Below are 25,557 nucleotides of genomic sequence, written 5' to 3' on the forward strand. Positions count from 1 at the left end.
GAAAGAATATCGACTGTAGGAAAATAGATGGTGACATCTTGAAAATGTCCAGATTACAGAGGAGGAAGTGCTGGATGTCTTGAAACAGTAAAAGGTGGATAAATCCCCAGGACCTGATCAGGTGTACCCGAGAACTCTGTGGGAAACTAGACAAGTGATTGCTGGGCCTCTTGCTGAGGTATTTGTATCATCGATAGTCACAGGTGAGGTGCCAAAGACTGTGGGTTGGCAAACGTGATGCCACTGTTTAAGAAGGGTGGTAAAGACAAGCCAGGGAACTATAGACCGGTGAGCCTGACCTCGGTGGTGGGCAAGTTGTTGGAGGGAATCCTGAGGGACAGGATGTACAGGTATTTGGAAAGGCAAGGACTGATTAGGGATAATCAATATGGCTTTGTGCGTGGGAAATCATGTCTCACAAACTTGATACAGTTTTTTGAAGAAGTAAAAAAGAAGATTGATGAGGGCAGAGCAGTAGATGTGATCTATATGGACTTCAGTAAGGCGTTCGACAAAGTTCCCCATGGGAGACTGATTAGCAAGGTTAGATCTCATGGAATACAGGGAGAACTAGCCATTTGGATACAGAACTGGCTCAAAGGTTGAAGACAGAGGGTGGTGGTGGAGGGTTGATTTTCAGACTGGACGCCTGTGACAAGTGGAGTGCCACAAGGATTGGTGCTGGGTCCTCTACTTTTTGTCATTTACATAAATGATTTGGATGCAAGCATAAGAGGTTGGTAAGTTTGCAGATGACACCAAAACTGGAGATGTAGTGGACAACGAAGAGGGTTACCTCAGATTACAACAGGATCTGGACCAGATGGGCCAATGCGCAGATGGAGTTTAATTCAGACAAATGCAAGGTGCTGCATTTTGGGAAAGCAAATCTTAGCAGGACTTATACACTTAATGGTAAGGTCCTAGGGAGTGTTGCTGAACAAAGAGACCTTGGTGTGCAGGTTCATAGCTCCTTGAAAGTGGAGTCGCAGGTAGATAGGATAGTGAAGTTGGCGTTTGGTATACTTTCCTTTATTGGTTAGAGTATTGAGTACAGGAGTTGGGAGGTCATGTTGCGGCTGTATAGGGCATTGGTTAGACCACTGTTGGAATATTGCGTGCAATTCTGGTCTCCTTCCTATCGGAAAGATGTTGTGAAACTTGAAAGGGTTGAGAAAAGATTTACAAGGATGTTACCAGGATTGGAGGATTTGAGCTATAGGGAGAGGCTGAACAGGCTGGGGCTGTTTTCCCTGAAACGTCAGAGGCTGAGGGGTGACCTTATAGAAGTTTATAAAATTGAGGGGCATGGATAGGGTAAATAGGCAAAGTCTTTTCCCTGGGATCGGGGAGTCCAGAACTAGAGGGCATAGGTTTAGGGTGAGAGTGGAAAGATATAAAAGAGACCTAAGGGGCAACTTTTTCACACAGAGGGTGGTACGTGTACGGAATGAGCTGCCAGAGGAAGTGGTGGAGGCTGGTACAATTGCAACATCTAAGAGGCATTTGGATGGGTATATGAATAGAAAGGGTTTGGAGGGATATGGCTCGGTTACTGGCAGGTGGGACATCTGGTCGGCGTGGACAGGTTGGACCGAAGGGTCTGTTTCCATGCTGTACATCTCTCTGACTCTATGTAAATGAGAAGGAAACGTGCAGGTGCTCTTTTCCTTCTAGGTAGCGCAGGTCAAGGAGAGATATCGACAAGGCACCTGGCAGTTTCTGTTTCGTTCATAATATGAACTTTTCTGCTTTGACAAGAAGGATATATTGAAACCATCATTATTTTTATTCTACTTTTGTCATTTTTGGTTTGAGGCAGAGTTCAAGTTGAGAATTTAACTCTGAATAGCAGCATATTTTTAAAAAAACCACAAGTTTGGATGCTTGCTGTTGGGAACCAATCTGGAAAGATAACGCAGGTTAATTACTGCTCGAATGACACTGCAGGTGATTAGGCACCGTGATGTTGCTATGCTTAGGTGCTAGCAGTTGGTTGGACGTTGAATCAGTCAATCAAGGAAGGACTGGCGTTGGCCAGCCAACCACAGGCAATACTGAAAATAAAACCAGAATTCGGAGTTAACTGGCTGTGACTGAGTTTTGGGCAGGAGGTAGTTCTCTATTTTGAAAGCATCCAGACTGGGGACTTTTTTTTAAGTTATGCTCTCTCTAGTTATTCGCCAGTTAAAAGTGTTAAAAGTTCTCAGAAAATAACCCCAGTCTGCATGATATAAATAAAAATTTCCAGAAGTCTGCAAAAGCTGTTTGCATTGACCAGCGACTTTGGAATTCAAGCAAGATACACAGTCCTGTGCATCTGTTATGCAAACCATGGTCCAAGGATTTCATGGAAGACCAAATACTCATCACTAAAACAGATATCAAACCGGCAAATTACAATTGTTTTATTTTGTTTTTTAATTCATCTCTTAACTGTCTGTCCATTGGGGCGAGAGTGGGGCTTACATTGTAGATACTATTTGGAGTGTTTTGTAGTTTGTCTGAGTTCTGCTAAAGTTACATTTTTAATTTTAAAAATTGTTAACTTGTTTGTGTCAAAGATTTGTTATTTATAAAATCTGGTGAGGCACAAATGAGCAATTTTGAGGGTCATTGAATATTTTAGTTTCACGGTTCAATGATTAAGAGACTGATTTGGTTTGGTTTGCTATCTAAATGGAAAGAGTTTGCAGAACTCCTGAGATAACAAGTGTTCAGAGACCGAATGCTCCTGTTAATGTGAAGGGCAAGGCGCGTGGATTTCGGAAATGCTGGATGACTCGAGAAATTGAAGCTCTGGTCAAGCAGAGGAGGCGGCATATATCAGGTAGAAACAGCTAGATTTGAATAAATCCCTAGAAGAGTATAAGGGCAGGAGTATATTCAAGAGGGAAACCAGGAGGGCAAAAAGAGGACATAAAATAGCTTTGGCAAATAGAGTTAAGGAGAATCCAAAGAGATTCTAGAAATGCATTAAGGACAAAAGACTAAATAGGGAGAGAATAAAGATGAACGTGGCCATCTGTGCATGGAACCACAGGAGACGGGGGAGATACTAAATGAACAAACATTTTGCATCAGTATTTACCACGGTGAAGGACATGAAACGTTGGGAACTTGAGGAACTACATAAAAGAGTTCATATTACAGAAGAGCTGGTGCTGGAAGTCTTAAAACGCATAAAGGTGGATGAATCCCCAGGACGCAATCAGGTGTTTCCACAACTTTAAGAGAGCAAGGGAAAAGATTGCTGGGCCCCATGCTGAGATGTTTGTATCATCGTTAGATGAGCATGAGGTGCCAGAAGATTGGAGGTTGGCTAATGTGGCATCATTATTTAGGAAAGGCTGTCAGGAAAAGCCAGGGAACTACAGACTGGTAGTCTTACGTCAGTGGGTAAAGTTGTTGGAGGGAATTCTGAAGGATGGAGATTTTCATGCATTTCAAAAGGCAAGGACCGATTATGGATAGTCAGCATGGCTTTGTACATAGGAAATAGTGTCCCACGAACTTGATTGAGTTTTTTGAAGAGATAATAAAGAAGACTGATGAAGTCAGAGCAGTAGACATTGTTTGTTTAGACTTCAGCAAAGTGTTGACAAGATTCAACATGGCAGACTGATTAAAAAGATTAGATCATGTGGGATCCAGAGGGAGCTCGCCAATTGGTTACAAAATTGGCTTGAACATAGGAGGCAGAGGATGGTGATGGAGGGCTGCTTTTTGGATTGGAGGCTTGTGACCAGTGATGTGCCACAAGGATTAGTTCTGGGTCCACTGCTTTTTTCATTTCATAGAATCCTGGAATCTCTACAGTGTGGAAACAGGCCCTTCGGCCCAACAAGTTCACACCAACCCTCAGAAGAATAACCCTCCCAGACCCATTCCCCTACTACTCTCTATTTACCCCAGACTAATGCACCTAACCTACACATCCCTGAACATTCTGGGCAATTTAGCATGGCCAAATCGCCTAACCTGCACATTTTTGGATTGCGGAAGGAAACTCATGCAGACACGGGGAGAATGTACAAACTCCACATGGACAGTCTCCTGAGGCAGAAATCGAACCCGGGTCTCTGGAGCTGTGAGGCAGCAGTGCTAACCACTGAGCCCCATTATATAAAGGATTTGGATATGAATATAGAAGGTATCGTTAGTAAGTTTACAGATGACACCAAAATTGGTGGCGTAATGGACGGTATCTCAGATCACAATCGGACCTTAATCAGATGGGTCAATGTGCTGACAAATGGCAGATGAAGTTTAATTTAGATAAATGTAAGGTGTTGCGTCTTGGTAAGGCAAATCAAAGCAAGATTTATACAGTAAATAGAAGGGCCCTGGGGTGTGTTGCTGAACAGAGCAGCAAGAGTGCAGGTGCATAGTTTCTTGAAAGTGGAGTCATAGATAGACAGGGATATAAAAGCACAGATGTACTTCTGAGGGTTTATAAGGCTCTGGCCAGGCCACATTTGAAGTATTGTGCACAGTTTTGGGTCCAATATCTCAGGAAGGATGTACGGGCCCTGGAGCACATTCAGAGGAGATTCCCAGGTGAATGGCCCCAAGAATGAACAGCTGAACATACGAGGACTCTAAGTCTACACCTGGTGAGAGTTTAGATGGATGAGGGGTGATCTAATTGAAACGTACAGACTACTGAATGGCTTGGACAGAGTGGATGTTGGGAAGAGGTTTCTACAGATAGGAGAGACTAGGACCTGAGGGCAGCCTTCGAGTAAAGGTAAGATCCTTTAGAATGGAGATAAGGAGAAACTTCTTCAGCCAGAGAGTAGGGAATCTATAGAATTCATTGCCACAGAAGGCTGTGAAGGCCAGATCATTGAGTATATTTAAGACGGAGATAGATAGGTTCTTGATGATAAAGGGGATCAAGGGTTACTGGAAGCAAGCAGGAAAATGGGATTGAGAAACTTATCAGTCATGATTGAGTGGCGAGCACATTTGATGACCTGAATGGCATAATTTCTGCTCCTTTGTCTTATGGTCTTATAGGCTGGTGAAGGTGGCATTTGGCATCCTTGCCTTCATTGGTCAGTGCACTAAATAAAGGAGGTGGAACCTCATGTTGCGGCTGTACAAGACATTGGTGAGGCCACTTTTAGAATACTGTCTACAATTCTGGTCGCCCTTCTATAGAAAGGATGTTGTTAAACTTGAGAGTGTGCAGAAAAGATTAATAAGAAGGTTGCTGGAATTGGAGGGTTTGAGCTATTGGGAAAGGCTGAACAGACTGTTCCCCTCCTAAGTGTCAGAGGCTGGGGGATGACCTTATAGGTGGTTTATAAAATCATGAGGGACCTGGATACGGTGAACAGCCAAGGTCTTTTTCCCAGCGCGGGGGAGTCCAAAACTAGAGGGCACAGGTTTAAGTTGAGAGGGGAAGAATTTAAAAGGGACTTGAGGAATAACGCTTTCCCCATACAGAGAGGGGTGTGTGCATTGAACAAGCTGCGAAAAGAAGTGGTAAAGACAGATACAATTACAACATTAAAAAGGCATCTGGATGGGTATATTAATAGAAATACTTTGAAAATCGGTGGAGTCAGCCACAGGTTCACAGCTCTGAGTGATGAAATTCCTCATCATCTCAGTCCTGAATGGTTTACCCCTTATTCTTAGACTGTGACTCCTAGTTCTGGACTTCCCCAACATCAGGAACATTCTTCCTGCATCTAGCCTGAGCAGTCCCATTAGCATTTTATCCGTTCCTATAAGATCCCCCCCCCCCCCACCATATGCTTCTAAATTCCAGCAAATATAAGCCAAGTTGATGCAGCCTTTCATCATGTGTCAGTCCTGCCATCCCAAGAATCAATCTGGTGAACCTTCATTGGACTCAGTCAATAGCTGTCTTCTTGAACTGCTTCTGTCCACTTAAAGTGATGAATGTTTAACGTTAATCTATTAACATTGTAGAGCCACAATACTTTTAGGGAGGGAGTTTCAGGATTTTGAACCAATGACACTTAGGGAACTATGACAGATTTCCAGGATCATGAATAGTTTGGAGGAAATTTTGCAAGTCGTGGTCTTCCCAAGTATCTGCTGCCCTTTGCAAGGTGCTAAGGTGCCTTGGTGAATTTCTGCAGTGCATCTTGCAGTTGGCACACATTGCTGCGACTGAGCATTTGTGCTGGGGGGAGTCAACGTTTATGGTACCAATCAAGTGAATTGCTTTCTCCTGGATGCTGTCAAGCTTCTAGAGAGTTGTTGGAGCTGCACGTAGGTGGATCTCTCTGCCCATTGACCTTCCTTCCTATAAAGTCTGTGCCCGTATGTTTTTCTTCACTTCACTTGACAAAGGGGCAGTGCTCCAAAAGCTTGTGATTCAAATAAACTTGTTGGACAATAACCTAGTGTCAATCCTCCTGTGAGTAGAACCAGTTTCAGCTTATTTACTGATCAAAACCTCTTGTAACTCTCAACGTCTATGTTAAATCTGCTTTAAGTAGAATCTCAGCTTCACCAATTTTTCCATTGAGTCAGACGTCCATTGGTCAGAAAAAAGGCCCTCAGTCCACTGAACCTGCGCTGGTCAAAAACAATCTAATCTCATTTTACAACACTTGGTTCATAGCCTTGTATTCTTTGGCATCACACATGCACATCTAATTACTTCTTAAAAATTTATGATGGTTTCTGCCTCTTCACCCTTACAGGATGACTGTTCCAGATTCTGTGGTGGTCACTCTTACCGATATCAGTATGGACAGAGTTAAAAATCACACAACACCAGGAATACTCCACAACCATATGATGAAGGAGCAGCGCTCTGAAAGCCAGTGCTTCCAATCAGACCTGTTGGACTATAACCTGGTGTTGCGTGATTTTTAATTTTGTCCACCCCAGTCCAACACTGGCACCTCCAACTCATGACTATGGACAAATCTAGAGCAGACAGATTGGTGTGGATGAGACTGAGTATGTTTTTACCTCTGGTGGTCCCCTCACCATGTACCGCAGTCCCAGTCTAGCAGCAATGTCCTTTAGGACTTGACCAGTTTGGGCAGTAATGCACCTACTGAGCCACATTGGGGTGATGGACATTGAAGTTCCCCCACCCAGAGTAGTCTTCCTCAGTGCTTTCACCAAGTGAGGTTCAACATGATTCTAATTCATCAGCTGACAGAGGACTGAGAGTGGCAACTAGATTCCTATGCCCATGTTTGATTTGATGCTATGAGACGTTATGACGTCCCAAGTGAAGATTGAAGACTGCCAGGATATATTACTGTGCTGCCATCTTTACTGGGTCTGTCCTGCCAATAGGTAGGACATCACTGGGTCCGTGATGGTTTTGTAAGGTATGATTCCATCAGTGTGATTATGTCAGGCTATTGCTTAACTGGTTTGAGAAGTGAGACTCTCACTCTTGGCATGAGCCCCAAATGTTTGTAACGATGACTTGGCAAGGTCAACATGGCTGGGTTTGCCAGCAACCTTCTGGTGGCTATGCTGATGCCTGATTGTCTATTCAGTTTCATGCCTTTTTGGAGTGAGTTTGCTCGATAAGTTCAGAAGACTGAACAAACAACATTGTCAATGTTCTGGAGTCACATGTAGGCCACAACAGGTTAGGACACACATTTTCTTCCTATAGGACATCAGTGAAGCAGATGGATTTTGATAACAATTAATAATGGATTAACATTCATCATCAGACTTTCAATTCCTGACTTTATTGAGTTCAAATTCTGCTATCTGCCATGGTGAAATCAAACCTCAGTCCTTGGGACATTTACTAACTATTGTTACTAGTGTAGTGACAATACACTATGCCATCAATTCCCCTTCAATTGCAGAAACAAAATCATTTAACATTTAAATTGCATACAGCTGTTCTTTGGATAAATTATTTACCTTAAATAGTAATGCCCTAAACCGCTACTCGACGCTTTAGTTTTGTAACCAACTTCCCGTTTCCTTACCCTACACTAATACAATCAGAAGCAAACCTTAAGAAATTGGCTTTTACCGATCCATTTCTGCCACACCTCCAAATGGTAAATATTAGCAGCGCAGCCAAAGAAAATTCACCTGAACAGCTTCTTTAAGTAATTCCTGCAGTGAAATCCTGACATTGTGGCAATGGATTCTTTATAAGCTCTGCCCATTGGCTAAGCTCAAGTCCGAGGAGACCCGGGGCACTTCCACCTGATTGTGAACTGTGCCAGCGGGACCAAACAGGGATGTACCCGGTTTTAAAGCTGGCCAATGCAGGGAACATTTGTGAACAATCAAATCCAAAAATTGTGCAGATGATGTCACTGTGTAGAAACTGTCGTATGAGGATAGGTTGAGAGTGCTAGGCCTTTTCTCATTGGAACGGCGAAGGATGAGGGGTGACTTGATAGAGATTTATAAGATGATCAGAGGAATAGATAGAGTAGATAAGCAGAAACTTTTTCCCCGGGTACTACAGAGTGTTACACGGGGACATAAATTTAAGGTGAAGGGTGGAAGGTATATGGGGGATGTCAGGGGTAGGTTTTTTTACCCAGAGAGTGGTGGGGGCATGGAATGCACTGCCTGTGGGAGTGGCAGAGTCAGAATCATTGGTGATCTTTAAGCGGCAATTGGATAGGTACATGGATAGGTGCTTAAGCTAGGACAAATGTTTGGCACAACATTGTGGGCCGAAGGGCCTGTTCTGTGCTGTATTGTTCTATGTCTATGCTCTATGAAACAAACAGGCCACACAACCAATGCCTCCGATAAGATATACGTGACCATGAGACAACCTTAAAAGGGACTGAGCAGTACAAAAACCCTGCCATGTAGAGCTGGGAGAATTTAAAGGAACATAGATCGACAGCATAATTATGCCAGGTTGCTTCTTAACTAGTCTGCAGGACCGAAGGCAAAAGTCTCACTCTCACTAAGTCAGAAGGTCTTGGATCAACGTCCACTCCAAAAATGGACGTTCCAGTTCAGTACTGAGGGAATGCCATGCTGTTACAGGTACTTTTTTCTGATGTAACAGAAAACTAAAGCACCATCTGCCTTCTTGGGCATGTGTTAAAGATCCCATAGCAGTACTTTGAAGAAAGGAAGTTTGCTCTCAAGTCCTAGGTCAGTATTTATCACTCAAAAGATGCCACTAAAACAGATCATCTGGCTATTTACCTCAATGCTGTTAAAAGAAGCTTGTTGTGCTAAACTGGCTATGTTTCACTCCTTTACAACAATGATTATCACACTGCATTGGCTGCACAAAGGACATCCTGAGATTGTGAACATTGCATAAATTGCATTTATTATTGGTAATACTGCCCCTTAGTGTGTGACACAGTTTAAATTAAGGTTCTGCAGCCAAGAAATGGGTTTAGGCAAACCATCCTGCAATATAATCAGAGCCCCTTTCTTTGCTGGTTTGCTGGAATGTGAGGAATGCAAACAGTAACTAGAGAGCCAGCAACTCTCAATCCTCATGTGACTGTGTATCCAGGGATCCAACTTCTCAAATAACTGAAAATGAAATTTTCAAACCACTGTTTCATCCAAGAACAAACTATTAGCATCATTTCCTGTATGTGGAGTAGGGGACAATCATCTAGTGCCAAAGCAATGTGGAAATATTCAATTATAAACTGCTGACTATGTAAACCAATAATGGAGCTTAGACTGTGAGCATCACCAGGCTGCACCATCATAGCACGACCAAATAGGGTTGCCTTCTCTCAAGCCATTAGTCATCCTATCAAACTCACTCTCCCACATATCCCTTGTAAATTATGCAGACTCGTGATGCCCTACTTGGGGATTGTCGACTGCCAAACATTTTTAGGGACCACGAAGTCTGGATCTTTTCAGTTAATTTTAGTATTCAGTAGCTTTCAAAAAGCTTTGCTTCAGTATTGCTGGGTTAAAATTTTGGAATTCCCTCCCAAGGGCATTGTGATGTAGGTAGACCCACATAAACTGTGGCTGTTCAAGATGGCAGCTTACCACCATGTTCTCAAGTGCAACTAGGCACAGGCATTAAATGCTGGCCCAGCCAATGACACTGGTGTCCCACGAATGAATTAAAAAATCCCAGAGATCCCAAAATGACGTGGGAATAAGAGTAGCTAATCAGCCTGTCGATTCTGCTCTGCCATTCAAATAGATCATGGCTGGTCATCTACCACGATGTCAAGTTTCTGCCCTTTCCACATGTCTGCTAATGTCATTACACTCTAGAGGTCTATTGATTTCTGTCTTGAACATGCTTGAGCCATCACAGACCCAAGTTATGAAACTCCTTTTCATCTCCGTCTTAAATACTCAGCCCCTTCCCCATCCTGAGGTTACATCTTTAGGTTCTAGGCTCACTAACCACAGAAAACATCTTGGTTCAGATAGTCCAATGGTCAGGCAGTACAGGAGTACACAATGTGCAGGGAGCAAGTTAAAAAGGAAAGAAGGAGAACAAACAGGGAGCTCTCCTATTAAGGGTAAAAGAATAACAAGGGAAAGAGTGGGTCCCATTAGAACCACAGTAGTAATTTGCGCATGGAGCTGGAGGAATTAGGAAGGGTTCTAAATGAATTTTATGTCCATGTTCACTCATGAGAGAGACGAGGTGGGTATAGAAATCAGGGAGAAGAACTATGGTACACTTGAAAAAATTAGCATAGACAGAGGAGAGTGGCCTGACAGGTTTAGTAGTAAATAAATCCCCAGGGCCAGATAAAATGTATTCCAGGCTGCTGAGTGAGGCAAGGGAGGAAATAGCAGGAACTGGCAATAATTTTCAATTCTTCTCTGGTCACAGGTAGAGGTGCAAGATGACTGGAAGAAAGCCAATTCAGCAGTGTTTTTCCAGAAGGGAGCAAGGGATAAACCAGGAAACTACTGGGCAGATCAGTCTAACCTCAGTGGTACAAAGAGAACAAAGAACAATGAAAATTTACAGCCCACGAACAGGCCCTTCGGCCCTCCAAGCCTGAGCCGATCCAAATGTACTGTCTAAACCTATCAGTCAATTCCTAAACATCTGTATCCCTCTGCTCCCCACCTACTCATGCATTTATCCAGACGCATCTTAAATGAACCTACCGTGCCTGCCTCTACCACCTCTGCTGGCAAAGCGTTCCAAACACTCACCACTCTCTGTGTGAAGTACTTGCCGCGTGTATCCCCCTTAAACTTTCCACCACTCACCCTGAAAGCGTGACCTCTCGTTATTGAATCCTTCACCCTGGGAAAAAGCTTGTCTCTATCCACTCTGTCTATAAGCTTCATGATTTTATAAACCTCAATCAGGTTCCCCCCTCAATCTCCTTTTTCTAATGAAAATAAACCTAACCTACTCAACCTTTCTTCATAGCTAGCACCTTCCATACCAGGCAACATCCTCGTAAAGGTGAGGACAGATGGAAATACACAGAAAGGGAGGAATTAGTCAAGAACAGTCAGCATGGTTTTGTGAGGAGAGTTCATGTCTGAGCAACTTGATTTAAGGCAATGCATTTAATGTAATCTACTTGTACGTCAGCGAGGTTTTGATCAGGTCCTGCATGGAAGACTGTTAGTGAAGATAAGAGACCATAGGATCCAAGGAAATTTGGCTAATTGGATCCAGAATTGGCTGAATGGAAGGATACAGTGTTGGTTGAAGGGTGTTTTGTTTTATGACTGGAAGCCTGTGTCTATTGGGGTTTCACAAGGATCAGTGGTGGGGTCTGTGCTATTAATGGTATATATATATATATATTGAATTAAGGATCATTAAGTTTGCAAATGATGTAAAAATTGGTAGGGTGATAAATAGTGAGCAGGATAGCAGAGGGAGAAAGGGAATGGGTGATCAAAAGGCAGAGAAAGAGCAGGGTCCCCTGCGGTCATCTCCCTCCAAAACAGGTATTCCGTTTTGGATACTGTTGGGAAAGATGGCTCACCAGGGGAAGGCAGCAGCTGTCTCTGCTGTATAGAAGGGCAGGAAAAGAATAGAAGGGGCAGAGGCATAGGGGATTCAATTGTAAGGGGAGTAGGTGGGCGGTTTTGTGGTCGAAGATGAGACTCCTGAATGGTATGTTGCTTCCCAGGTGCACAGGTCAGAGATATCTCAGATCAGCTGCAGAGCATTCTGAAAGGGAAGGATGAATAACCAGTTGTCATAGTGCATATAGACACTGATGACAAAGGTAATAAATGGGATGAGGTCTTGCAAGCAGAATTTAGGGAGTTAGGAGCCAAGATGAAAAGCAGGATCTCAGAGGTAGTAGTGATACGTGCTAGTCAGAGTAGAAGTGAAAGAATAGGCAGGATTAATGCGTGACTTGATAGATGGTGCAGGAGGGATTTTTGGGACATTAGAACCAGTTCTGGGAGAGGTGGGACTATTACAAATTGGACGGTCTACACCTGGGCCGGACTGGAATTGATGTCCTTGAGGGTGCTTTTGCTAACACTGTTGGGGAGGGTTTGAACGAATGTGGCAGGGGGATGGGAACCAAATGAAGAGATTAGTAGACAGTCAGGAGATAGTAACTAAAGCCTGTAAGGAACTAGGTAACGAAGTCAGTGTGACTTTATTGTAGGACAAGAGGATACAGACAGGCTAGATCAGATAGCTGGTCAGCAACAAATAGAATGCAATCTGGATAAGTTTATCCATTTGGGCAGGAAAACAAGGCAAGAGAATACATGATGAATAGGAGGCCCCTGGGAAGCACCGAGGATCGTAAGGACCTTGGGGTCCATGTCCACTTGTGCCTTAAGAAAGCAGGACAGGTAGACAAAGTGGTTAAGGGGATGTTTGGTTCTTTATTAACCAAAGAAGAGAGTTTAAGAGTAGGGAGGTTATGCAGAAACTGTGTAAATTCTGAATAGCCATGGCTAGAGTATTGTGTGTCATTTAAGATGGATCAAGACAGATACATGAATGGGCAGGGAGCAGAGGGATACAGACCTTTAGAAAATAGGCAACAGGTTTAGATAGGGGGGTGGGATCAGCAGAAACTCAACCTCAAGTAGACATTTTAGAAGGGATGCGACTACATTGGAGAGGGAGCAAAGTACATTTATGAGGATGTTGCATGGACTGGAGCATTTTAGTTACTATGAGGGATTTTGCAAACTGGGATTATTTTCCTTGGAGGAGTGAAGACAGAGAGGATATGATTGAGATGTATAAAATATAAAAATATAAAATAATGATCATAAATTGAAGGTAAGGAGCAGGTGGTTTACAGGGGATGCATCAAAGACAGTCTGAAGCTCTCCCTGAAGCATGGAAGCATTGACATGAATGACTGGAAGGAGCTTTTTACCAACTGCTTAGGATGCAACAACTTGCCCATCAAACTGAAATATGCTTTGAGTCACATTTTAATGATAGGGTAGTGAGGAGGCAGAGAATCCTCCCCTTACAGATCCCACTATCTCATGGTACATGCTGCCCCATGTGCCCCAAGGTCTGCAGTTTAGAGTCTATCTGTTCAGTTACATGAAGACCCAAAGCAGAAAGTCAACCTCAAGTAGACACCATCCGCAAATTAACAAGATTGTAATGTAAAAAAATCCATCAGGGAATTTTCACACAGCTCCAGTTTGAGATAAAACAGTGGGCCAGATACTGGAGTAGATTAGGATTATTCTTGTTAAACAGACAGAGGTTGAGGGGGGACCTGTTTGAGGTCTACAAAATTATGAGAAGTATAGACAGGATGGATAGCAAGAAGCTTTTTCCCCCCCAGAGTGGGAGACTGAATTCCTAGGGGTCACAAGCTCAAAGTGAGAGGGGAAAGGTTCTGGGGAGATATGCGTGGAAAGGTCTTTACACAGAGGTGGTGGGTGCCTGGAACGTATTGCAGTGGAGGTGGTAGAGGCGAACACAATAGCGTCATTTAAGATGGATCAAGACAGATACATGAATGGGCAGGGAGCAGAGGGATACAGACCTTTAGAAAATAAGCAACAGGTTTAGATAGGGGGGTGGGATCAGCAGAAACTCAACCTCAAGTAGACACCATCCTCAAATTAACAATGTTGTGGTTCTGTTCACCGAGCTGGGAATTTGTGTTGCAGACGTTTCGTCCCCTGTCTAGGTGACACCCTCAGTGCTTGGGAGCCTCCTGTGAAGCGCTTCTGTGACCTTTCCACCAGCATTTGTAGTGGTTTCAATCTGCTGCTTCCGGTTGTCAGTTCCAGCTGTCCGCTGAAGTGGTCGGTATATTGGGTCCAGGTCGATGTGCTTATTGATTGAATCTGTGGATGAGTGCCATGCCTCTCGGAATTCCCTGGCTGTTCTCTGTTTGGCTTGTCCTAGAATAGTAGTGTTGTCCCAGTCCAATTCATGTTGCTTGACATCTGCGTGTGTGGCTACTAAGGATAGCTGGTCATGTTTTTTCGTGGCTAGTTGGTGTTCATGGATGCAGATCGTTAGCTGTCTTCCTGTTTGTCCTATGTAGTGTTTTGTGCAGTCCTTGCATGGGATTTTGTACACTACATTGGTTTTGTTAATGCTGGGTATCGGGTCCTTCGTCCTGGTGAGTTGTTGTCTGAGAGTGGCTATTGGTTTGTGTGCTGTTATGAGTCCTAGTGGTCGCAGTAGTCTGGCTGTCAGCTCGGAAATGCTCCTGATGTATGGTAGTGTGGCTAGTCCTTTGGGTTGTGGCACGTCTTCGTTCCATTGTATTTCCCTTCGGCATCTGTTGATGAAATTGCGCGGGTATCTGTTTTTGGCGAATACATTGTATAGGTGTTCTTCTTCCTCTTTTTGCAGTTCTGGTGTACTGCAGTGTGTTGTGGCCCTTTTGAACAGTGTCTTGATGCAACTTCTTTTGTGTGTGTTGGGGTGGTTGCTTTCATAGTTTAGAACTTGGTCTGTGTGTGTGGCTTTCCTGTATACCTTTGTGGTGAATTCTTCGTTCGGTGTTCTCTGTACCATCACGTCTAGGAATGGGAGTTGGTTGTCCTTTACTTCCTCTCTAGTGAATCGGATTCCTGTGAGTGTGGCGTTGATGATCCGGTGTGTGTTCTCTATTTCTGTGTTTTTAATGATTACAAAGGTGTCATCCACATATCTGACCCAGAGTTTGGGTTGAATTTGCGGTAAGACTGTTTGTTCTAATCTTTGCATTACCCCTTCTACTAGGAGTCCAGAGATGGGTGAGCCCATGGGTGTTCCGTTGACTTGTTCGTTTTTTGGGTTAGAAACCTCTCCCACAGACAGCTCACAGACACGGAAAGAACAATACTGGCCAAGGGACTCAACTACAACCACAGGGACGCCAAGACAGCAGACTTCCTAGCAGCACAAGAATGTACACTCAGGAACAATGGACTGACAGAAGAAACACAACAAACAGTGAGACAAAATATCGTACCTCTTATAACAAGGAAAAGACAAACACATAACCTCAACACCAAGGAGAGGGAAGCACTAAAATCAGTCAGAAATGATAAGAACATAATCATACTCCCAGCAGACAAAGGCAGAATGACGGTCATCCTGGACAAAGCAGACTACATCCAAAAAGCGCAACAACTACTTGCAGATACCAACACCTACCAGAGGGAGTTTGACCCCACCCCACAGCTCACCAATAGGATAAACAACACACTGAGGAATCTACAAAAAAAACGGACAGATAACCAGGTTTGACTGACAAAGAATGAAACCTGAAAGCAACAACACCCCCAGATTCTATACACTACCTAAAGTGCACAAACCAGACATCCCACTCAGACCCATAGTATCACTACCAGGGACACCATCACACAAACTGGCTAAAGAACTACAGCAGAAACTGAAACACCTGATCAGTGGATCCAGACAATCTATACAGTCAACACAGGAATTCTTGGACATCATCAGAAATATACACATAGACAAGGAAGAAACTATGGTCTCATTCAATGTAACGGCACTGTTCACCTCTATTGACAAAACCCTAGCCAGAGAAATAATAGCCAACCTGCTGGACATACAGAACAGACAACAGGACGGTGAACCAATCAACAAAGACGGCATACTCAAACTACTGGACTTGTGCCTCACAACACACTTCACATTCAATAACCAAATATATGAACAAATCAACGGAACACCCATGGGCTCACCCATCTCTGGACTCATAGCAGAAGCGGTAATGCAAAGGTTAGAACGAACAGTCTTACCGCAAATTCAACCCAAACTCTGGGTCAGATATGTGGATGACACCTTTGTAATCATTAAAAACACAAATAGAGAACACACACCGGATCATCAACGCCACACTCACAGGAATCCGATTCACTCGAGAGGAAGAAAAGGACAACCAACTCCCATTCCTGGACGTGATGGTACAGAGGACACCGAACGGAGAATTCACCACAAAAGTTTACAGGAAAGGCACACACACAGACCAAGTCCTAAACTATGAAAGCAACCACCCCAACACACACAAACGAAGTTGCATCAAGACACTCTTCAAAAGGGCCACAACACACTGCAGCACACCAGAACTGCAAAAAGAGGAAGAAGAACACCTTTACAATGTATTCGCCAAAAACAGATACCTCCACAATTTCATCAACAGATGCCGAAGGGAAAGACAACGGAACGAGGACATGCCGCAACCCAAAGGACTAGCCACACTACCATACATCAAGAGCATTTCCGAACTGACAGCCAGACTACTGCGACCACGAGGACTCATAACAGCACACAAACCAACAGCCACTCTCGGACAACAGCTCACCAGGACGAAGGACCCGATACCCAGCATGAGCAAAACCAATGTAATGTACAAAACCCCATGTGAGGACTGCACAAAACACTACATAGGACAAACAGGAAGACAGCTAACGATCCGCATCCATGAACACCAACTAGCCATGAAACGACACGACCAGCTATCCCTAGTAGCCACACACGCAGATGACAAGCAACATGAATTTGACTGGGACAACACTACCATTATAGGACAAGCCAAACAGATAACAGCCAGGGAATTCCTAGAGGCATGGCACTCATCCACAGATTCAATTAATAAGCACATCGACCTGGACCCAATATACCGGCCACTGCAGCGGACAGCTGGAACTGACAACCGGAAGCGGCAGATTCAAACCACTATAAATGCAGGAGGAAAGGTCACAGAAGCGCTTCACAGGAGGCTCCCAAACACTGAGGATGTCACCTAGACAGGGGACAAAACGTCTGCAACACAAATTCCCAGCTCGGCGAACAGAACCACAACAACGAGCACCCAAGCTACAAATCTTCTCTCAAACTTTGATCAAATTAACAATAGTTATAATATAAAAACTCTGGCAGGGAATTTTCACACAGCTCCAGTTTGAGATAAATAGCGGGCCAGATACAGGAGTAGAAAAGTTTGGTTTACTCTAACCTCCTGGTACTACCTGAGCTGGCAATGCCTGATGTCTGGATTTGTACCTGAGAATTGAAGGTATGAGTAACCTATCAGGAGCTGCCATTGGAGTGAGAGAAAATTCACTGACCAGAGGGATCTAAAATTTGCAGTTCTTAACCTTTAGACCATAAGACATAAGAGCAGAAATTAGGCCATTCAACCCATCAAGTCTGTTATGCCATTCAATCATGGCTGATAAGTTTCTCAATTCCATTCTCCTCTTTTCTCCCTGTAACTCTTCATCCTCAAGCACCTATCTGTCTTAGTCTTAAATGTACTTAATGACCTGGCCTCCACACTCTTCTGTGGCAATGATTGGAATCAAATTCCAAGAAATTACAAGCCTGTGCTTAAAAGTCTTGTTAAAATATACAGACTATAAATGAGGGCATCACCACAACTGGTAACAATTAAACTGTGGCACTGCAATTTTATTCTGCAATAATGCATATTGAAGGTTTCTCTGATGGCCATTTTCTGTACCACTAACACACATGAATACCCAAGAATATACCCCAAAAGAAATTAGCAATGGCATACATGCATCAAAAGATAGTCAAATCTTGGATGATTTTACCCTCAATCAATCCCCAATTATCAAAGGTAATAGCAAGCACTTGGACACTGAATAAAATCAGCTGTGATATTCCTGTGATATAACCCTGCTCCATTCTTGCTTGATCAATCATGTCATCTGAACACTCTAAAGATTCATTTGGGAGACTGCAGCCAGGAATCTCAATTCCCCTTCCCATCTCCTCTGGTTAAAAAAATAGTAGGTGACTGTCTGCAGCAGGACCCTGTCAATCCAAGTCTGAACATGAACAAGTGCAAGGTCTCATCATAGGAGAAAGTGAGGAGGCCAAGGACCTGCATGTCCTTGGCGGAGTGGGAGGGGGAGTTAAAGTGTTCAGCCACGGGGCGGTTGGGTTGGTTGGTGTGGATGTCCCAGAGATGTTCTCTGAAATGTTCCGCAAGTAGGCGGCCCGTCTCCCCAGTGTAGAGGAGGCCACATCGGGTGCAGTAAATGATGTGTGTGGAGGTGCAGGTGAATTTCTGACGGATATGGAAGTATCCCTTGGGGCCTTGGAGGGAAGTGAGGGGGGAAGGTGTGGGCGCAAGCTTTGCACTTCTTGCGGTTGCAGGGGAAGGTGCCAGGAGTGGAGGCTGGGTTGGTGGGGGGTGTGGATCTGACGAGGGAGTCGCGAAGGGAGTGGTCTTTCTGGAATGCTGATAGGGGTGGGGAGGGAAATATATCCCTCCATATCCGCCACAAATTCACCTACACCGCCACACACATCATATACTGCATCCGCTGCACCCGATGTGGCCTCCTATACCTTGGGGAGACAGGCTGCCTACTTGCAGAATGTTTCAGAGAACACCTCTGGGACACCCAGACCAACCAACCCAACCACCCCGTGGTGAACACTAACTCCCCCTCCCACTCCGCCAAGGACATGCAGGTCCTTGGCCTCCTCCATCGCCAGACCATGGCAACGCCTGGAGGAAGAGCGTCTCATCTTCGGCCTAGGAGCTCTCCAACCACAAGGGATAAATGCGGATTTCTCCAGCTTCCTCATTTCCCCTCCCCCCACCTTATCTCAGTCCCAACCCTCAGACTCAGCACCGCCTTCTTGACCTGCAATCTTCTTCCCGACCTCTCCGCCTTCACCCCCTCTCTGGCCTATCACCCTTTCCTTAACCTCCTTCCACCTATCGTATTCCCACTGCCCCTCCCCAAAGTCCCTCCTCCCTACCTTTTATCTTAGCCTGCTTGGCACACCCTCCTCATTCCTGAAGGGCTTATGCCCAAAACGTCGGTTCTCCTGTTCCTTTGATGCTGCCTGACCTGCTGCGCTTTTCCAGCAACACATTTTTAAGCCAAGGTCTCTCATACCACAAAATGCTCAGGTAAAGCTGAACTTCCCCAGGCTGACAGTCCCATCAGCCCTACCACAACCCAACAAGTGAAAATTAATACCTTCAGCTTATGGAGGGGGTAATGAAGCTTCAAAGGAAGCTTGTACTCTGGCTACATGAAATGAGGTAACCAGTCTCAGCCTGTCTGGATGTGAAGATTCTACAGCTGGACAAAGAGGAGTCTGGAAAATCACAGCAAGCCTGGCATCAGGTGGTGGTAAAGTCAACGTTTCGGGTGAGGGAGGATTATACCCGAAACATTGATTTCTCCACCTCCTGATGCTGCTTGAACTGCTGTGTTCTTCCAGCCTCCTCTTTGTTGACTTTGGATCCCAGCATCTGTAATTTTTTGTCTCTAGCTAAGATTCTACAGCTAACTTTAGCAAATTTGAAAGAAAAGGAAGACGAGACCAAGACAGTATTGTCGAGCTGCTGTTAATACATAAAGACAGAATTTGATTTAACTACAACAACTTCCCTTCCTGCTTACCAAACACAATAAGCTTTATTGCTCAACAACTACATTGAAGCAAAAATTCCAGCTTGGGAAATAAAACACAGTGGAACTGTGCTAATGGCACTCCAACAACAGGTATCATTGCCAGAAGGTGAAAAGATGGAGATTAATATTTTAGGAACAAGCAGAATAAATTTTTTGCAGAGATAGTCTAAGAAAATTGTTCAACTTTGAATAGTATGCAAATCTCTGGTCCTGAAAGTGTGGAAACTTTAGAGGTGTAATTGCTGATACAAAAAGGATGAACAATAATGTTATCACAAATGAGACGTTATAACTATAAATCCGGAAATAGTGTACATGTTGTATGTAATTCTCTGTAAAACAGAAGGCAGGTGGTGGTCTAAGAGGACTTTAAAATTTTAAAGATCAGAGATGTTGTTTCACATGTGGACAGAGCAAAAATAGGATAAACAAATGTACAACAACCATTACTTAGTCAAATACAGAACTCAGGGGAACTTTTTTACCCAGAGAAAGGAGAGAATGTGGAACTCACTACCTCGTGAACCAGTTCAGAGGAAGGCAGAGGTGTATTTAAGGAGAAAACAGATAAGACATAAGGGAGTAAGAAACAGAAGAACATGCTGATAGGGTCAGTTGACCGAAGGTGGAAGGATGTTCCTGAATATACCATATGAATTAAGTTAAAAATCACACAACACCAGGTTATAGTCCAACAGGTTTAATTGGAAGTACACTAGGTTTTGGAGTGATGCCCCTTCATCAGGTGATCACCTGTTGAAGGGCGTCGCTCCGAAAGCTAGTGTGCTTCCAATTAAACCTGTTGGACTATAACCTGGTGTTGTGTGATTTTTAACTTTGTACACCCCAGCACCGGCCTCTCCAAACCATATGAATTAAGTAGTCTGGCTCTCTGCTCTACATTCAAAGTGATTTCTGATTGTTGAGCTCAATGGACGATGGTAATGTAGTGGTAATGTCACTAGATTAATAATACAGAGATAGAATCTAATGCGCTGAGGACATGGGCTCAAATCTCACTAGACAGCTGATGGGATTTAGTGTATTCAAGACTGAAATTAACAGATTTTAATCAGTGAAGAAAACAGGTTAAGAGGAGAAATCAAGAAAATGGAGTTGAGGATTATCAGGGCAGCCATGATCTCATTGAATGGCAGAGCAGGCTCAATGGGCTGAATAGTCTGCTTCTGCTCCTACATCTTACAGATCACAGGAAAAACCTCTTAAGAAAAAACGTACAAGAAATAACCCGATACACTATCCAAAACTTAGCCAGGAGTGCACATTGACCAAGACACTAAGCCCAGCAACCCACCCACATCTGAGGTCTAGCTTCAAAATAGGAAATCTACTCCATAAACTAGACCACAGTCAGACTCTCCAAATTGTATTCATCACCAATGTCCCCAGACATCTCAATTACCTATATTACCTATATTCTGCTCCACTCCAAGGACAGATCCATCACAGGTACTGGCAATATCAGAAGTCAGGAGGTTATGACCCTCGGAAATCGCAGTATTGACTGCACAATCCATGTCACCAAGTTAAACATGGAAAATTCCTGTAAGTTACCAACTCCCTGCTTCTCTCAGCTGACAAAAATCAGTTCTCCATGTTAAGCATCGCTTGAAAGAAGCCAAGAGGGTGACAAGGACAGATAATGTACTCTGGGTGAAGGGCTTCTATGTTTGACACAAAGAGTAACTTGGTAGAGCGCCGAGTGACTGAATGGTCAAGACTGGAAAAATGCAGTTGCCATAGTGGATCTGCAGACAACAGAACCAACTCAAATAATAAATCTACTTGTGCACGGTGAATGATGGTAAGAAATTAAACACAACAGCAAAAGCTCCATGAACAACTCCATCCACAAAGCTGAAACACTTGGAAACAATCTCAACCAGAAGAAATGTCAAGTTACTGATCCATCTCTGCCTCCTCCTGAGGTCCACCATCATTGAAGCCAATCTTTAGCCAATGTGATTCACTACATTACATCAAAGAAGGTAGCAGATACAGCAAAGTTATCAGCTGACAGCATTCCTGTTGCAATCCTAAAATTTGTCCTCAAAAACTAGTTATGCCTCTCGTCAAATTCGTACAGCTAAAGCAGTGCCATTTACTAGAGTCATAGGACAATCTAACACTCAATAAAAAAAACCAAAAGAGCTGTGTCCGCAACTGCTGATGCTGGAAACCAGAAACAAAAACAGAAATTGCTAGAAAAGCTCAGGTCTGGCAGCATCTGTGGAGAGAAATCAGTCAACGTTTCAGGTCAAGTGACCTGTCTTCAGAATTTATAGTAGCTAGGAAAAAGCTGTTTTTGTGCAGAAGACAGAATGGGAGGAGGGGGTAAGGAATAAATGATAGGTGGAATGCAAGCCCAAAGAGACAGAAGAATAATTAGCAAGACAAAGGAGTGGATAACGGTTAGCTTAGGAAAATGAATGGATGTTAACAGACTGAGTATTAGTGGCTAACAATAGGTAATGCGTAATAGCAGACCATGTGATAACAAGGCCTGGTATGTGGAGTTTGGGGTAAGGACTTGGGAGAAGGTGCCGCGTGCTCTAAAATTATTGAACTTGATATTGAATGCAGCAGGCTGTATAGGTGTCAAATGGAAAATGAGGAGCTCTTCTAATATCTGTTAGTTCGAAGTGCCAATTTGTAGACACCTCCTCCTATCACCCAGACCATGATTCCCACCTTAGAACAACAGGCTACTGTGTTCACAAAGGTCACTAAATACAAAAGGACTGCCCAGGCAGTCTGCTTCTGCCTGCCCTTGCCCCACAGAGCTCATCTTCATACCTCAACTGTTTTTTTTCTCCCCTTGTCCAGTCCCTTCTCACTTACATCCAGGATTCCTCTGAAACTTTAAACCAGTTTCAGAATTTCCAGTTCGCAGGCTCCAGCCACGTGCTCTTCATCATGGACATTTAATCCCTTTACTTGTCCAACCCCCATCAGGATGGTCTCAGGGCTCTTGGTTTCTTGCTGAAAGAAAATGGCCTGAACAGTTCCGATCCGCCACCCTCCTCCTCCCCCTCCTGATCGAGTTTGTCCTCACTCTGAACGAATTTTTAAAATTCCTCTCACTTTCTTCAGGTCAAAGGGGTGACCTGAGGTACTCACATGGGCCCCAGTTATGCCTGTCTCTTTGTAGGGTACATGGAACATTCCTTGCTCCAGTCCTATTCCAGCCCCCACCCACAACTCATTCTCTGGCATATTGATAATATCATAGGTGCTGCTCCTCTCTCTCTCATTTATCAATTTCACTTCCAATTTCCACCCTCCTCTCATCTTCACCTGGTCCATCTCTGACTCCTCCATTCCCTTCCTCGACATCTCGGTTTCTACATCTGGGGACAGAGTGGCCACCAATACCCACTGTAAACCAACCGACAACTACAATTAACTTGACAATACATCCTCACATTTTTATTTTCTATAAAGACTCTATTCCATTCTCCCTGTTCCTCCGTCTCTGTTCTGATGATACCAACTTCGACAAGGGGACCTCTGAAAACGTCCACCTTCTTTATCAACCAAGCATTCCTCAGCACTGTTGTTGCAAGGGCTGTCAGCTGGGTCTGACATCAGCCCTCACCACCCCCCTCTTCCCTCCCACAAAAGCAACTGGGTGCCCCTTGTCCTTAGCTTCTAGATCTAGCAGTGAACCTGCAACTCACACAACCTAGTCTACTGCATTTGCTGCTCACAATGTGGTCTCCTCTACATTGGGGAAACAAAGCATGACACCTATGTTTTGTCTGCAATAAAGACCCTGAGCTTCCAGTTGCCTGCCACTTCAACAGCCCACCCTGCTTCCTGGCCAACATCTCTGTCTCACACTTCCTACAGTGCTCCAGCAAAGCGGTGCAAGCTGGAAGAACAATACCTCATTTTCCAATTGGGAACTCTACAGCCTTCTAGATTCAATACAGAGTTCAACAGGCTTGAGGCACCCTCTCATATGCAGTTACCCCAACACCCACAAGAACAGCAATTACACACTGCACATTGTTAGCCACTCATTGTCCCCACTAGCAGCCATTCATTCTCCAAGGCTAATAATTATCCACTCTCTTTGGGCAGTATGTCCACCTATCGTTTACTCCTTATCCCCTCCCTCCACCCTATCTTCTACATTTAAAAAAAACATTTTTTTCCGAGCCACTGTCAGTTCAGAAGAAGGGCCATTGGACCCGAAACATTAACTCTGATTTCTCTCCACAGATGCTGCCAGACCTGAGCTTTACCAGCAATTTGTTTTAGTTTGGGAGGACATTCTAACAAACTCCCACTAATCTTCTTAGTCTCAAAGTGCGGTCATATATGCTACCAAGCCATAATTACTCTGATATACACGTGACATTCTGTCAGAAGAGTTAGCTCCAAATTTCACCACAGTCTTCACATGAGAAAGTTAACTCCAGAGGTAAAGTGACACAGACTGACTCTGACTTCATTTCACCAAGGGTGGTATCAAGGAGCCCAGAAAAATTGAAATTAATAGAGATCAGTGAAAATTTTCTGATGGTTGGAATGACACCTAGCATAAAGAAAGATGGTAATGGTTGTTCGAAGTCAAACACCTCAATCAAAGGGTCTGGTTAGGACAGAATCTTAAAGATTGACCACAATTACATTCTTACCCCAAGGACAAAGTGGGGATGTTTGCAAAATGTTCAGTTCCATTTGTAATTCCTCTTTTACTGAATCAGCACCAGCAACAAGACGTGCACAGCATAGCGACAGTCCTGAAGAAGTGTTGCCCCCGAAACTTTGACACCTCCACCTCCTGATGCTGCCTGTCTTGCTGAACTCTTCCAGCCTCCTATTTGTCTAGCATAGAGACTTGGGCTAAGGACTTGCAAGTTAAATTTGCAACAAGAGAACCTAACTACCTACCATCGTCATTAAACCTCACTATTAAATCCCCTCACTATCAATATTCTGGGGAGATCATCATTGACTAGAAACCCAATTGGACCAACCAGATAATTATGGTTAGAAGAGGAGGTGAGAAGATAGATGTTCTCCAATTAGTGATTCATCTCCTGACTCCTGCAAAGCCTGTCCATTGTCTACAAGGTGTAAGTCAACGGCACGTTGGAAAATGTTTTACATTGTACAAACCAGTTCTGAAGACGACTCATATTGGACTTGAAACATTAACTCTGTTTCTCTATCCATAGGCTTGCTGAGTTTCTTCAGTACTTTACGTTTGTTTAAATTGTTGTACTTGTCTGGGCGAGTCCAGCTCTGAAAGTAGTCAAGGGGCTCCACACTAATTATGGATTCTCTATCAAATAATGTTGAGCTTGCTTTACGCACCTCCTGTGCATTGTAACCTGTATGTCTCGCTCTCTCTAAGCACCCTTTGACCTCTATGTCCTTGCTTGCTACAATCTGCCTGTACTGTTTGCAAAACAAAGCTTTTCATTGTACTTAGTACATGTGACTACAAAAAATCCAATCAAATCAAGTTAAAACTGCCTGCCAAATTGACACCAATGCACGACCATAAATGCTCTACCAGAGGCACACAAGGCAGTAGACATATCATTTAAAGGATGCATTTAGCACCTCAACAAGGCTTCATCATCTCGGAAACTTAAGACTCCGCCCAGTTGGAACAGCAAGGGAATATCACCACCTCAGAGTAACACATTCTGACTCTGAAATCTATCACCATTCCATTAGTGCCACGTCAAAATCCTGGAGCTCGTACCCAACAAC

The 25,557-nt window shown here is 43.9% G+C and overlaps 1 protein-coding gene across 6 annotated transcripts in view; it reads right to left on the minus strand.

Annotated features, from left to right (window-relative positions):
* The window catches only part of chd6 (chromodomain helicase DNA binding protein 6), a 255,925-nt gene that overhangs the window by 152,156 nt on the left and 78,212 nt on the right, over positions 1–25,557 (minus strand). The gene's annotated exons all lie outside the window — the stretch shown is intronic.

This window comes from Chiloscyllium punctatum, chromosome 37 (assembly GCF_047496795.1).
Source record: "Chiloscyllium punctatum isolate Juve2018m chromosome 37, sChiPun1.3, whole genome shotgun sequence".
Classification (NCBI taxonomy): domain Eukaryota; kingdom Metazoa; phylum Chordata; class Chondrichthyes; order Orectolobiformes; family Hemiscylliidae; genus Chiloscyllium; species Chiloscyllium punctatum.